We start from the raw sequence: 16,589 nt of genomic DNA, 5'->3' as shown, positions 1-16,589 counted from the left end.
CGAGAGTGGCACATGGAGTAAAAGAGCGCCGACTCAACGTGTTCATTTGTTTCTTGGAGTAATGTTCCAATCATTAGATTAATTCTATCAGGTTGGAAAACAAAAGTAGTCTGATTACTTTGAGAAGTATTACTTGTAAATGTTGCTATTTAACTTAAAGCAAATTTTACCGTCACTTTTTAAGTATTGGTTAATAACGTTTCCTATTAAGTAATGAAGTATCCTAAATAGAAACTTCAAAAAGGTAATTGTAATACCAATTGATTATTTTTCTAGTAATGGAAACAAGACTGGTTGTGTCTCCTCTAATGATTGTAAAGTGGCTTGCACACAATAATATAATCGCTTTATTATTGTTACCCGTATCACGGCACAAAAAAGAATAGTACATAGAGAGCGCTTTGCTGTGAATATGTCAACATATCATTGTGTGCTCACAGTGTTCAATCTAACAAATCACTCGAGATGTGACATAATCGATTAACATTCATTTACCAGCTAAATATTTTCGTGTTTAATAAAATAATAAGAAATACAACGCCACTTGATACTGCTCCTCGCATCCGTGCAAAGCCCTGACATCAGGCGGATGGAATAAGATAAATTCGAGGAGGCACAAAACATAGCTCTTCACATACAAATGTTAAAGCTTCTGGGGAATAAACGCACTTTAAATGCCACCTTCAAAAGTGATGATTCAAAATGACGGACAAAGTTTTCCTATTGTGAGTTACAGGGCGTACGGCAGGGCGTGTCTTTGGAACGCCGGGCCTGCAACATGTGCTTCATGCCCTCGAGTGTGCTTTCGCTGCGCGCACGCGCTCGAGGTGTCCAAAACGCCGAACCAGCATGAACGGTACGACGTTTGCGCTGGATGCGTGAGGACTCAAGCTCCTGTATGCCGTTCTTACCTTATCAGTGACGATAAGAGCCTCAAGTTCCTTAGCGCGGGAGACTTTGCTTTTCTTAGCGAAGAGTCGGATGGTGTTCTGGTGCTGTAAGGGGAGTTCTCTTTACAAGGTAATAGAGCAATGTTAGATACTTTAAAAAAAATCCACTAGGAGTGACAAAATGCACTATTAAATTCATGCTGTTTGACGTCATAGTGTCCAGACATGGTATTAAGTGACGTCACGTCACGTGCAGTGACGTGGCACAGCGTGACCTTACCTCACGTGAGAAGGTTTTGTAATGTCACAGCGTGAAGGTAGAAGGATAAGTTAGTCATGTCCCATGGCTGTGCCATCACAACGTCACGTGACCGGAGGTCACGCGGCGTGTTCGCCTGACGTGACCTTAAATTAGAGCGCGACCTGGCACGCAACGTTACTAAATGCTAAACGTTATCGACGTTGTGACGTTTTGTGACACCCCAACTTGGAATCAAGAGTCTCGTGACCTGATTTCGCGTGACTTACATTGTCCTACTTACGTGGTCCTACGTCACGGACGAACACAAACTTTGTGCTAGGTTTATTAGAATTCATTTCTACATTATAAACAGAAGAAAGTTTGATGTACCGAAGTCAGGATAATTAGTAATAGCACTCAGGGAAGAAGCAAGCAATATGTCTTCCACATATTCGTTCTAGTCAGCAGAAGAAGTACTTATGGGGAACGCGACAGAAACAGCACAGCGGCAAAACAGCACACAGGCAGCAACTTCGAGCGCGCTCGTCACCTAGAGCTTTCTGAGCGAATGATTTCGAACCTCCTTGACCAATCCATTTATTGTCGCTAGGTTATAAAAAAAAATGTATTGCCTATTTTAGTGCTTAACAAACTCCGGAACCCTACCTGCAATATGGAATCTAATTTGGCTCTCATGAAAGTGGTGACAAGTCGTTTTCTTCGACAAGAAAGAACGCACTGAAAGTAAATTATCGTGCGCCGATTTTACGGATTACTATTTATAGCTCAGTATTTGCTTTACCTTTTCAGAAAAAAAAATACATATTTTGGTTTTGAAAAAGCGGTGACCTGTTGGCTTCTTTCACAAGTTGCCCGATTACGAATTGACCTATTCGACAAATTGGCCGTCCACGAGTTGGCATTCGGCAAAATTCCTAGACCCTCCGTTCTTTTACAGTGCCTACTTTGAGACATGCACTTTTTAACTCATGCGCTATATTTAGGGTTCATCGTTTTTGGCTTAAACCAAATAAAACCGGTACACGTACGCAGAATTCATTTTTCGGAATTTGGTTTTAACTGAAAAAGGTCAGTTTTTTCGAGGGCGTTTGGAGGGGTAAATTTCGGGGGGGGGGGGGGGGGGGGGGGGGGGGACTCATTACTGACCGCATGACTATTACCTTTCGCAGTTTTCATCCTGTCTCCTAGATCAGCTCAACTCTCAACAAAAGCTCCAGGGGCGCAGGGGTTTCCAGGAAAAAATCCGGGTTTTTGTACCTGATAGGGATTTGGGTGCCGAATGCTTTGTTCAAAGAAGAGAGTTTAAACATGAACCGAACAATGAAGATCAAGGGCGTCCGTGAATGGCGCACATATTTTATCACCCCTAGCTTCCGTCTACTAGAGGAGGCATAAATACGATTGTTTTATTGTCGTTTCAGTGGTCGGCGCGAATTTATCACCTCTCGGATTCGTGAAAATGGGGGGAAAAAAACTCACCCAGTTTCTGGATTTTGATATTTTCCTCACCGACCGAAGTGGCAGTGAAGCTCATGTTCGTCTTGTGTGCAAATTCGAGCACACCACGATAATGTCAGATCGCGGTAGGGCCCCAGTGCGTCTTGCAAAACAGGTCCCCTCGGCTGCCCCAGATTGCAACAAATACGAAAACCAGTATCTGGTCTATTCGCTGCATATTTTAAACAAATGCTTTTAACTATTGCATTTTCGTCAGTATACTAGTTTTCGACAGTGAACCGAAAAGAACGGAGAAGTTTATGGGTTATACAAATATACATCGCAATAGACCGAAAACTTCTGTTTAAAATAAGAAACAAAACGAGTACGCCGAATTTCAAAATAATAAAGACTGAAAAGGCCAAATCCTAGCGATATTAGGGAGTTTTAGAATAGCGCACGCTAAAGCTTTGCGCACGCAAAGAATAGTGTCGTCGCCACTGCGCATGCTCCAAACGCAAACCAGGTTTCGCGCTTTGCGTGCGCAATTTTAGCGTGCGCTATTTCTCGGAAATAGCGTACGCACGCAAAAAGCCTTTGCGCTTCTCCAAGGAGGATTCATGATGAGAAGTTGGCTAAAGCCAAGACGAGCAGAGTTAAGCAAAAATGGCGGCTCCCAGGATTATGTCGGCGGCTGCTTTGGCGACGTCGTGAGTGCGACGTCGGCGGCATCCTCGCGACTGCGATTTTCAATACGACACAAAATTGTACTCGGTTTCGCAACGATCACCGGCAACTTGATGCTTGCGACGCGCGAACACTCCTCGGCGAAGGTACGATGTGCGAAGGTCAGTACACGAGACCTCTCTTGCCGAGGCGACGCAAGCGGGCACGACCGGTCAACCGCTCGCGTCGCATTCTCGTGTTTAAACAAATCTAAAATGTTACTCTGGACCAAAAGACTGGTTTCTTTCTAAAATTACAGCATTTCGTGTGTGAAATAAAAATTGTGACTGTATCTTGGTGGCGTCGCAAGCGCTAGATGCTTGGGCTTTTGAGTCGCGACGGAGAAACGCTATTCTAAAACTCTCTTGCGTCGCGGGCGCTAACACAAGCCCTAAATTTAGCGCTAGCGTGCGCTAAAATTGCGTACGTTATTCTAAAACTCCCTATTGTAAATGTCCTGTTTGTAACTTGTGCTGTTTTGTTGCGGTGACGTTTTGGCGCCGTCCTCTCCTGTCGCTGTGCTGTTTTGTCGCTGTGCTGTTTTGACACTGTGAGTTTTTGACGTCGTGCTGTTTTGGTACGTGCTCTACTGTCGCTGTACCGTTTTGACGCTGTGCTGTTTTGTCGCGTGCTATTTTGACTCGTGCTGTTTTACGGCGTGCTGTTTTGACGCTGTGCTGTTTTGATGCGTGCTCTTTTGACCGTGCTGTTTTGTCGCGTGCTGTTCTGTCATGGAGACGCAATTATGTTCCTTCACCTTGTATCTCTAAAATAAAACGAGACTGAAAGCAAGCCGGTAGAAGTTAATCATGTAGTCAGACTACCCGAGCTAAGCCCACTACATAAACATGCTTCTGTGTTAATAAAGGTCAGATACAGCTGCGCCGAACAAGTCTGAGAGCCATCATTTATTTTCGCGAGGAAGAGATGGCTGAAGGAACTTGGCGTTACTATATTTTTTTATCTGTTCTGTTTTCACGTTTCCAGATTGGCGAATATTTTATTTTTATTTTTGTCAGATTTAGGTTCATTTTATGAAGAAGCCGGGCGCTTCTAAATCCACTACATTCTTGTTTCATGAACGGTGGAGATATTCAGCTGATGATGCTCTGGGTTCGATTACTGATCGTGATCTTCACTTCGTCACGCTACCATGCCTCTAATCCTCAGGAGATGAGATGGTGCGGGGAACGCATGAGTAAGGCCTGTCTTCTTCAGCCTATAAAAAGAAACTAAGATAATTGATATTTATATTCTTGTATGAAATATAGCAATTGCGAATTTTCCACACCAGAAACGTAAATTTAAATGAGAAAAAAATGTGTCCTATGCAGGATTCCTTGTTTGCGGTGCGTATTTCTTGTGAACTAAAGAGGGTGTTTTTCGGAGTTTTGGGCTGCTAAAATATCGAGGATTATTAGAGTTTACATTTGTTAGATTCGCAGCTATCTCGAAGTTGGAGTTAAATTTTACTTTGTTCCGCTTCCCCCCCCCCCCCCCAAAAAAAAAAAAAAAAAGAAATCCGGACACAAACGTATACCAACTTTAAGAAAGCTCATCTGTATCGAATGATATCTCTGTAACTGCATTCGGCACAGCCGATTGCAATTAGCAATACTCTCCCACCACAAATTTTTAAACGTACCGTTGCGTCAACAGTGGTAGGCTCTTAGACATAAATAACCGCTTGGATGCAGTAGCTGGGAAACGTGAAAGCTCCCAAGTGCCTCCCCCCCCCCTCCATTTAAGACACCACTCCTTCCTCTAAGAAGCGCACAAACAGTATTATCCAGAATAAAATCCTAAACAATTGCTTTTGCCGTGATTCAGATGTTTTTTTGTTTTTTTTATAAAGCGAGTTCTTGAAAACATAGTGATGATGTTAATTTGTTTATTTAAACTAAGAGGATACATAAGATAAAATATGCATGTTTGCATGTGAAGCTCTCGTAAGAGGTTGGTAATGTTAGAACTTTCTGTTCCTGAGAAAAACACAACAAAAAAAAACTCGGTGGTGTAACATATTCGCTGCAAAGAGCACTTCTGCTCAGCAGAAATGTCACTAAAATTAGTGGAGATGTGACGTCCATGCAATTCCTGTACGTTATCACTAGAAAGCGTCACACAATCTGGAAAAGGACTTATCATACCATTTAAGTTTTTCATGCAACAATAAAAAAAAATCCTTAAGTAAGATTACGTATTCGCTATTTAAGTTGACTTAGATGATGTTTATATAAACCAAGCTCAGCATGTTCTTCAATTACCACAAACGTAAGGAATATTTGTAAATGTTGAAACATAGATCAAATTCGCGACCAATAGTGAAAGAATGTTTGTAACGTTGGATAAAACGTTTACACCATATTCAATACATGTGTTGTAAAACCAAACATTAATAATAAAATTAAGTTGACAAGCTTCCTAGAGCGCCTGGCACCTTTTCGCGGCGCGTGCGCTCGATGTGGGCTCGCTAGACTATCAGCATGCCCAATGGACAGAAGCTGCAGAATCGGTAGAAAGTAGAATACAGGTTAACCTCGGTGGAAATTCTAACGGGGTTTTATAGCAAACATTTCAGCAAAAGTCGGTGCAAAGAGAGGGTCGTTCGAAAATGGCCCTTCTTCTTGGTCCATAAGGAGTTGACGCCGGTGGAGCTAGGAACGCTATCCGCCCACACCTGCTCGTGTGCATGCCACAGTGAAGAACCGATTTCAAACGCTGTTCTTTCTAAGAGCTTGTGAATATCTAAGAACGTTGGTACAATCCGATGACGGAGAAAGAAGACAAGGGAGAAAGTAAATATTAAATTTCCTATCCGAAATTAATTCCAACGTACCCCAATTTTCTCTGGAAAGCCTTGACACTTTTTCCGCACTTTTGTCTGAGAGGTAGGCAATCTTATGTTGGCTTTAACATGCGGCTTGAAGGAGCGAGACAAAGTGAATTTGGACTTGTTGTTGGGCCATGTTGGATTTCACATCTTGTGTACGGGGAGCGAGACACAGTGAATTTGAAGTGACTTTACTCAAGCTCATTGGCACTGGGGTGAAACAAAAATATACGAAACATCACTGAAAAGCACGATTTCTTTTTCCGGTGCAATTTCAGTAATAAAAGCGAATTTTTTTCAGTCCTTTTGCAAAACCTGTCGTAATTGCGTCGGCACTCGATTTGGCTCGTGAAAATATAGACGCTTTAGACACGCGCCAAATTATGGACGCCATTACTGACCTCCTGTCTTGCTGAGGTACCTTGCCACTGAAGCGGGAAATGTCGAGCCCCCATAAAGGCCAATGGAGAAGGACACTATAGAATCCAAACTGGCAATAACTCGGCCTGCTATGCTAATTATGAAGTTAATCAAACGGAATGAGATTACAAAAAAAAACTGAAGTTCACTTGTGGCGGCGCCCATACACAGCTGCCGCAAACGTAAATAGTGTTTTAGTAGACCGTACCCTGTGGATTGCGTGCCTTGCGAGGCGCGCGCTCAATCATTGCTTCAAAATGTCAGCACGAGCTCCCGCTATATATGCTAAGTATTAGCGTACGGTTTACTAAAATTTCCTAATAAATACCTCGATGGACATTCTGGCAGTGGCTTGTATCCAATTCCCGCAATGACAGAAATAGCAGAAACCTAAAAGTAGAAAGTCTTTGAAAAGAGCACACTTATGATTTGGGTCCCCCAAGCAGATTGGTGCTTCCTCTGCACTTGGAATAAATGCGTATGAGCAGAGCGCTGCCACAAGCAGCTCTGTTAACCCAAGGCTTAGAGCCCCTTTTCTAAAACTCTCTAATGTTTGGAACTGATCACGTGCCATGTGTTTTACCGATCCCAGCGCGTGGCTCAAATTAACTATGGCGGTAAATAATCCGCATCAGATCACGTGGCCGGTTGTTCTAGATGCATTTCGAGGGGGCTGAAACTGGTCGTTTTTATCAAAGTTGTTTCTGCTTTCGCGCTCGCTTGGAGGAAGAGACCAACGGGCGTTTCTTAGGTTGCAAACGCCAATGATGAACTCGAAGTTGTACTTACTTATGGTTAAAGCGCGTTGCACCACCACTTTGACACAATGTTCCAGATCCGTGGGACCAGGCTAAAGCCGCTACCTTCGCCTCAAAGCTCCTGGTGGATTGTAAGGGTCACTTGATGAAATCCAACATCAAAGTCAGCTTCCTAAGGGTACGTAATCTATTCTGGGCAGTGGATGCGGTATGCCTTTTTTTTTAAAGTGATATTATTATTAAGGTACCACTCAAGATGTTCATTTTTTTAGGAATCCTGTTTTCTGGCCAAGGAGACAGTTTCTCCGCTGAATTTAGCGGAAAAAAGACGTCACGAATACAGTTTCCCCGCTAAATTCAGCGAAAAATTGACGCCACGCTTTGTACCAATTTAGATTCTGCACTGAATTTAGCAGAAAAATTGACGTGACGACCTATGAACCCAATTTAGGTTCCCCACTGAAAACAAAAGCAAATCTCCTCCACTTATTGGTTGTCGAGACCGAACACCTGCCCGTGTGTGCAACGATAAATATTATCGCAGTCACAGAAAAACACTTCTATAATTTCTACCATTTTTTGTGCATCTCTTGTAAGAAAGTTCGTTGGTGCTTTAGCTAATCCTGTATTATTGAACAACAAGTAGATATCATTTGATATCCTGTGCTAAACATAGCTTTTATTAGTTTATTTTCTTCAGAAATAAGTCATCCCCAAGCTATCCAGGTAGCACGGCAGAAAAAAGCCTAACTTGGCGCGAGCTTCTCAAACTTACTGGCCCAGTTCGCACCTATTACGGTTTCGCTGCAAAGTCTTAGTGCCAAATTACTTTTATTTTGCGTTCTATTGCTTTTCTGTGGCTCGCCACTAAATTGCCAACGAGCCAGACTTGAGTCAAGGATGCCACGCATAAACTTAAGAATCAGCTGCGAAGTCTAAACCCTGGCACATTTTTGAAAATTGAGCTGCGAATTTGACAGATGCCAACGGAACAACCAGAAGTGAAGCCTAATTTTGACACTCGTGTATTTATTCAGGCACGAACGTGCCCCATGAGAGAAAATTTATCGGCAGTGAAGCCTACGTTTGGCACTTGTTTGGCAAATTAGTGCCGAGATTCCAAAACTCTTGCCAAATAAGGTTAATATTGATTGGCTATTTCAGTTTTTAAGGCTAGATTTCCACAACAAAACCAAATTTCGGCCCAAGGAACTGTGCTCTCTGGGCAATGTATCGTCTTGCATGAGCCTAACTTCTATCGATTTAAGGTCTTGTGTGAGAGTTTTGATAGAATATTAACAAACAATTAAAGTTCTTCCGTTTGCAGCGTATGGGAAAGGCCAATATACATTAGGATAAATAAAATAAGTAGTATGGAGATTTATCTCACCAAACGTTTCTGATCAATAAATCTGCGTCCGTCTGTATTTCACCCGTTGTGTAGCACTGTTAATATATGTGGTTATTAAAGATATATAAATCAAGCTCCTGCGCACAAAATATGTGCCATCTTATTTGTCTAGTATCGCTCAAGTAACACGAGGCACAAGCCTTGTCTGAGAAGGAATCCATTAAATATTTATGAAACGTTTTGCATAGACAACATATCCTCACGTATAACTTACATCAAGCGCAATCTTTTGTATATAATGTAGACAAATTTGAACTAAGCAAGGATACAATTACTTAAAGCAATGATGTTGAACGAACGCCCAATAGACCGATCTCAGCAGCTAGTTTGAGCACGCCACCGCTGCCGACATGCATTGTGGGAGCTGTAGTTTTTCTGCACGCGCGACATGCCTGCTGGAGGTCTGCGCGAGCAGAGCACGGTTGGCATGAGCTGTCTCGTGAACTGGCGTCTGCCTCCTACGAACTACAGTTATGGCGGCGCCACGCATGCGTGGAACGCTTGGTGAGATCGGTCTATTAGCGTTATATTTATTTCATAAACGTGTTCATGGATGTAACAGATTTTCGCGCTTTTGTTCAAATTTAGCTTTCCATAAACCTATAGTTGCCGGTCATTGACGGTCATTGACGGCAGATTTATGATGCCTTATATAAAGTGGGCGTGTTAGATTATGTTTATATATATAAGTAATGTTTACTGTTAGTGTGTACTCGATATTTGAACAACGATCAAATTTAAGCGAACTGATGAGCACGCTCCACTACAGAAAACTCAAACAAGCCATCGTAAGTTGCTTTCTACCGTATGGTATGAAAGGAATGTCATTAAAACTTCTTTACTTCTGGAAATTGCTCTGTTGGGGTACTAATCAAAGTGGTAAATTTTAATGTCAGTAAATAACAAGTAAATGCGCTAGCGGTGTCCTAAAGTGTACCTTTACAATGGCAGAGATGTAGCTTGATGGAAATGCTACTGATTCATTTTATTTTAAAATATTGAGATTTCATTTTGATGTTGTGTTAATTTCATCGGCAGATTTGTCTATTTATTTGTTTCAGATACCTGCAGCGCCAGTAGCGCTCTAGCAGGAGGCAAAAAGAAAACGAGAAAACATAACATTTTAGTAAAAAGTTAAAAAGTATTGGACAAATGGAAACAGAACAATGACTACATGGAAATGTGCGTGAACCCCCAAAAAAAGACACAAACTATAAGATCACTGAAAGGATAAAAGAAGTGGGAATAATGTTTGAAAAAAATTTTCTTAGTGTTTACAATTTTGAAGGGTAAAGAGTTCCAATCATTTATTATTTTAACGAAAAATAATTGCTTAAATTACTCGTACTTAAACATCTATTCTTTGGCTTTAAAGGGATCATCAAAACTTTGGATGCATAAGTGGAGGAGAAAGATATAAGGATACATATTTACCAGTTTGGATAAAATATTTGTTATAAAAACATTTTAGGCGCCGTTTTTTTTTTGTTTTTTTTTTTGTTCATGTTTTGCCAACCTAAGCTGCTCTTCACTTGCGTCACACTTGCACCGCGAATGTAATTTTTTGGGCAAAAATGAGCTGCCCTATTTAGCACCTTTTCTATTTTGCTACTAAGATATTTTGGTAATAGGTCCTACGAAGCGAAAGCCTACTCCTAGATTGGCCGAACATAAATGAAATAGGTAGCTTTTCTTAGTTTGCGGGTTGTTTGCTTTAAGGAGGGACAGAGCCAAAAAAAAAAAGATTCCGCAAAAAACGTTGATTTTGAAAAATGACATATTTACATAAACCAACATCTAGAGAGTGTCCCCAAAAAGTGTAATTAATTTACACTGCATAGTTAATTCTTTACAAATTATTTTCTGTCCACCAAAGCTAAAGAAAAGGTAGGGTTTGAGGCACTTTGAACGCATTTTTCTCCGTTCCACTTTTTGGTATAAATTCCATTTTAGTCAATCTATCCTTTGATAAAGACAAAACAAGGAAGGCTCATTCTTCCCTTTTTATGACTTAAATTTAATAAGGAATGCGGTTATGGAACTTTTTCGTGAATTTACGGATGTCTTTATGAAAAACGTAGACATTTCGTCCAAGACATAGAAGTACAAAAAGTTGACTAGTTTTGCAGAAGAACAAATTTATAGAAATAACCGACTTTTTTTTTAGAAAAAACGCTGTATAGCCGCACCCTGTAGGCATTTTGCTACATATCTAGCAAATAAAAATGTTGAATATGGTGATAGTTTTATGACGACAGATTAACTAAACAAGGTAGGCGTGTTGCTGAGAGAAGCTACTCTAATTTTCTTCTCATTTACCCGACAGACCGGAAAGTTTGTTATGCACCCTCTAGCTTGACCACCAGCCTACCCTTTAAATGGCATTATTTTAAGACAAGGGTTCAAAAGTTGACCCCCCTAAGGGTGTGTCTCCTTAAATTTCTCTGTAGGAAGTTGAACATCATGCTCGCCTTACTGACGATTGGGTTCACGTTTGCTTCCCAAAACACGTACAAAAACAGAAAGACTAAATATTTAACTTCAGACTTGTCAGGCACTAGCTCTTTGTTTAGAAGAAATCGAGAAGACGAGCGTCAGTGGAAAAACATAAATAAACACATTTTTTACACTAAACGGCAGTTTCCCAAAACTACGCCGGTGCTCCATGTTCGCGAGGTGTGCGTCCTGGTCAGAAAATGTAGTGTCAGCATACACCTGACACTGAAGAAGATTTGCTGTATAATATCATTTATAAATAATAGAATACATGTATGCCAGCTTTCATGTATTAGTTGAGTTACTTCACCGGACATATCTCTATTTTTTATAAAATATGTATCATGGGGTGAAGGCTTTTTGAATTTTCGCTAAAGACTGGCAAAAGAAATAATTTAAGAGCCAAGTTAGAAATGGAAACGATACTTGATGTGAAATAAGGTCACTTTGGTTGCAATCAAAAAAACAATCCTAATGACTATGATGAGGGTTATAATTCCATTTGAGAAGAAACCAGTCGATCTAACTTTCTTTAGGAATATGCGTTAACCAGATTGTACTGAAAGCTGCTAAGGAGAAGGAGAATGTGAATAACACATATTTTACCGTTCAACGCACCGTTAAATCAAGGGAGGGGGGGGGGGTGGGGGGGGGGGGGGGGTGGGGGGGGGGTGGGGGGGGTGGGGGGGGTGGGGGGGTGGGGGCGAGCTCAGTTTGAGGAACACATGAGGGGGATAATTGAACATTTTAAGATCGTTTGTAGATAGAGTAAGCAGATTGGCGAGCTGGTTTAACTTACACTTTGTTTTGAAAAACTGGAGACGGCGGACGAAAAAGGGGGCAAACAACGTTTTGAGACCTTTTAGGTTTGTCCCCCTTTCGTCTGCTGTATCAGGCTTTTTCAAAAATGGGTTCGCTTTTTTGGTTGTGTCTGTGTTTAATATTATTAGATTTATGTGAACTAAAGCTAACGTGTTCATTATAATACTTTCTCATATGTTTTTCTGCATTTTTATTTTTGGGTTGATACCGAAGGAATTGACACGCTTTTGCGCGATTTCTCGACTCTGCTACGCTCGTTCTGACCAGATCATGAACGTAAGTTTGTTAACACACTGTGCTTACACTGTGCACCTTACAAACCCAACTAACAGATCCTTTGTTTGTGTGTTTTTCAAGAAACCGAAACTGTTTCGAGATAAAATGGTCAAATGTATCACAAAGTTGTTCGTTGGATTCGAAATTTTGCATCCTGTGAGTACGTTATATCATTTCATTTCTCTTATGAAATATATAAAGTTGCTTTATAAATTATGATTAATTTAAAGTCGTTCAAACGTCAGCAATACAAGGGCAACTGACGCAAAGTGGTTAGAACTCTGGGACTTAGAGTTTATACGTTAGGGGCTTGAATACTCTTATCTAGACCAGGGAACGGTGTCATTCCCAGGCAGAGAACCAACCTAGGTGACCACAGGTTTTATTGAGGGACGCCAACAGGCAGGCACCGACTCCGAACACACGAGAGGTACAAAAAGTAGAGAGCCTCGTCTCTGCGTGACTCTACTATATTCAATTCTGTCAAGCATGCGCAGACGCTCAAAAACCTACAGCTGCAGGTCGAAGCGCGAGGGCGTTGCACTCAAAGTGAAAGCCACACGTCACATATAAAACATCCGAAAACACTCGTTCCCTACTAATATCAAATCTCTAATAATGCCAACGATCAGGAGGGCGCCGTTTCCTTACTCTGCTCCTCGAGAGAGTCGGTGGTCCAGTCCCAGCGGGCATTCGATTGGGGTCGGGTGCAGACCAACCAGCACTGCACAGTTAGCAAAAATAGCACACCCAGACGTGTAAACCGTTGTCCCATAGCGGACACGTCAAAACGTGTTCGTTTTGCACACAATCATGTGTTTATTTGTCTACACATTAGGTACCGTGTATACTTTAACACGATACCCCGTGTCTGCCTTCCGCGAAACACGGTTGAGCGTGTTTCTTATAAAACATGGCGGCCAGCAGCCGAGAGCAGGCGAGAGACGAGCCCAGCAAGCCGCGCCTTTCAGCCGAATTGAGAGCACACAGGACGCGTTTGTTCTCGTTTGATGTCTTGTATACACAGTAAACAGTCTCCCAGCGGCGGACGTAGCTACGTGCAAAGGTACGTACGTGCGTCGTCGGCGGTCGTCGGCGTCAGTACCTACGACACAAAAACGAATGCCGAACTTACATGGATAAATAACTCGAGCAAACTATTTGGAATCTGGCGGTAACTTACGCCAACTAGCGAGATTTCTAGCACCTTATAAAAAAAAGTCTGTAAATACGCTGTGAACGATCACGAGTAGACAGCAACCCTTCATAAATCACAGACAACACGAATACCACGTATTACACATCACCGACATACACACAAACACAACAACGACACAGCACCCGACACTTTCTACTCGAAGTGCTTTCCTCCCCGCGGCGTATATAAAGCTTGACACGAACGGGTGAGCTCTTTGGTCGCTGAGCGTTACAGATTCAAAGAAGACACAAAACACGGCGCAATGGACAGCCGAATGTAAGAACTGTTTGCATTTAAAAAGTATGGAGGGAAATTATAATGTTAGTCCGTTACGAAAAATAGCGATCTATTAACAAAACCCTTAAACCAGTCATGAATTTTTTTTTTTTTCATGCTCGATCAGTGTTATAAGCAGTCCGACAAGCTTGAATCAGATAGAAAAACAAATTATTGGGATTTTATCATTATGTATTCAATATTAAATGGAAATGGTCCTCGCGCAAAGCATTTTTTTATACATTCTTGTGAAGGACAACCGCCCAGCACTTCACTTCCGCTAGTTGCAGCGGGAGCAGACGCCTTCACTTTTGGGGCGTATTGATGCAGTTTGTTGTATGTCGTGTCGGTGTCGAGTGGAGCGGCGGGGCTAGGAAGTTTGTGACCGGTGTTATTCGTGATCACTGCTGTGGCGCTGATGCGTCTTTTTTTATTCTGCCACCACCCCGAACTTTGAAGATTCACGGGTCCGTAGCACTGCATTATGCTGAATCTCAAGCTCCTTCTCTGTTTATGTCGTTTTCCTGGAACCACTCGTGGATACTGCAAGTGTTTAAACAGTTTCCACCGTCTCGCCCACATCCCCGGTGACGTACCTGACCTGTTGAAACGTATAGCTTCCGTCATTTTGCAGTACGCAAGGCAGTTATTTCTTTGCTCTGGCTTCTGTTATAAAAGCGAGGCAAAACGCTCGTAGTTCCCGCCTTCAGTACACGTTGGACATCTTCCATACTTCGACACCAGATACCTGGATGAACAAGAGTTTACATTTACTTCAGCGGTCACTGTTGCCGCTTCCTCACCGCTGAGCAGCAGGATCAGCTGGCGACAAGCCGCGGATGAAAGGCTTGAGCATCAACAGCCCAAGTGCACTCGGTGCCAATGCGGGCGATGCGGGTTTCTGTCAACCGGCAGGCCAGCACAAACCGTGACCGTTCCAGCTCTTCGTCATGACACGGTCAGGCAAACTTAAACGGCCAGGCAAATTTTGTAACTCGCCAAGCTGCTGAAATCGGCTGACTGGAGCGGGCGAGTTCAGGCGCAACCAACAGCGCAGTCAAGGTTACGGCATGGGCATAGCGAACATTAAGCTAAGCGTCGTCACCACTGCCCGCTTTTGCTTGTTCTACGTATCCGGACGAGCGTAGCGCATGACGTCAGCAACGTTTCCTCTCGGCGCTCAGCGGTGTCCACGTGGTTGGCGTAACGCGCCTGCGCAACGCGCTTCTTGGGAGCCGTCCGGCCACCCACCGTGGTCCCGCCGTCATCTGCGTGTCAACCGCCGTCGTCGTCTCACCGTTTGTGATTATTGCCTCTCGGAGTTTTGTACAGACTACGGACACCATGTGCGCATACTTATGCCGCACTTGTGCAGACGTCGTCAAATGCCGCAGACACCAAAACGTGGCGAAGAGTGCTGTGCGGACGCACTTGCGCCTGGCACACGCCCGCCCAATCCCGCCAGTCGGTGAGCCGAGGATCACGTGACATCTCGTACCACGTGATGGCCATGTTCTTGGCGGCCCGAGGCCAATGTTGCCGGACGGAGCCAAAGTTTCGGTTTCGATTTGAGCTCGTGTTTAAAATTAGATTTAAAATATTTATATCCCATTTTTCGCGCAGCAAATGACGCATGTATTTTACTAGGGCGTTTTAATTCGAAATCGCTCATTATCTTGAAATCTTCGGAATGGGGCGGAGTTGCCCTGTAACTGCTCGTGACGAACTGTTTAATGATCAGTGTCTTTAGCTCTGATCGGAAGATCACTCACTAGGGAAACATCAAAACAAAAACAATGTCTTCCGTCTGTCTCTTCGTGTCCGCCAGCGGAACTTGAAACAACGCATCAGCGTGGCTGATAGCTGTTCCTGGCTTGTGCTTCACATTGTAACCATAATTGGCTATAAATGTCACTCGTAGACTCCGGAGGGTGAGGTACGCTTTCTCACCAATCGCCGTCAAAAAGACTTGCACTTTGTTGTCTGCTGTAATGTTGTTGGCAGAGGGGAACAGCTCGTAGCATTCGAGTTGCACATCGAAGTTTCTACTTCCGGTTGAAACTCTGGGATCTTTCCGAGGGTTGCGGTCATCTTCTGTTGTGGTGCTTCCTTCTGACATCCTCGTCGACAAATGTCATATCCACGAAGGGAACCAATTTAGGTGACCACACCCTTTAATCAAGGACGTGAACAGGCAGCTACCAACTCCCAACACACGAGAGGTACAACAACCGGGGAGCCTCGTCAATACGTGACCCTAGTATATACAACTCTGTCGAGCTTGCGGAGACACCCAAGAGCGTACACATGAGACGAGGTGTAAACAACACGTCACATATAAGACATCCAATAAAACATTCGGCAACCTTTTGCTGCATCGGGCCGAATCGCCGAAAAGTGCAGACTCAGAGGGCCTGAAGGAGAAATAATGATGCAGAGAAGAATCAGTTTATAAAAGTGAAATGTGTATAAAAAAATACGGTTACATCTTTAAAATCGCATGGAAAGATATTTACTTGATTCAGGCGCAAGTAACGTAAGACTGCTCCAGACCCCTCTGAGTATGATTGTGGATGTTCAGAATTGATGAGAGCATTCACATGAAACTCTTAGTTGATAGCCTTAAAAAATTTGGATGGAGGTGCTTTTTGTCATTCGCAAGACCCTCATGGCTTCAAAGTCTTCATCCTGAAAAAAGTAAGTTAGAAGATATGTACGTGATGGACCAAACACTTCGATGAACGCCACTCTGAGATTTGTTTAAGGTTTGAAAGCTTTCATCAA

Source organism: Ixodes scapularis, unplaced genomic scaffold (genome assembly GCF_016920785.2).
Source record: "Ixodes scapularis isolate PalLabHiFi unplaced genomic scaffold, ASM1692078v2 PGA_scaffold7__128_contigs__length_106722199, whole genome shotgun sequence".
Taxonomy (NCBI): Eukaryota; Metazoa; Arthropoda; class Arachnida; order Ixodida; family Ixodidae; genus Ixodes; species Ixodes scapularis.
Note: the sequence above shows the minus strand (reverse complement) of the source record.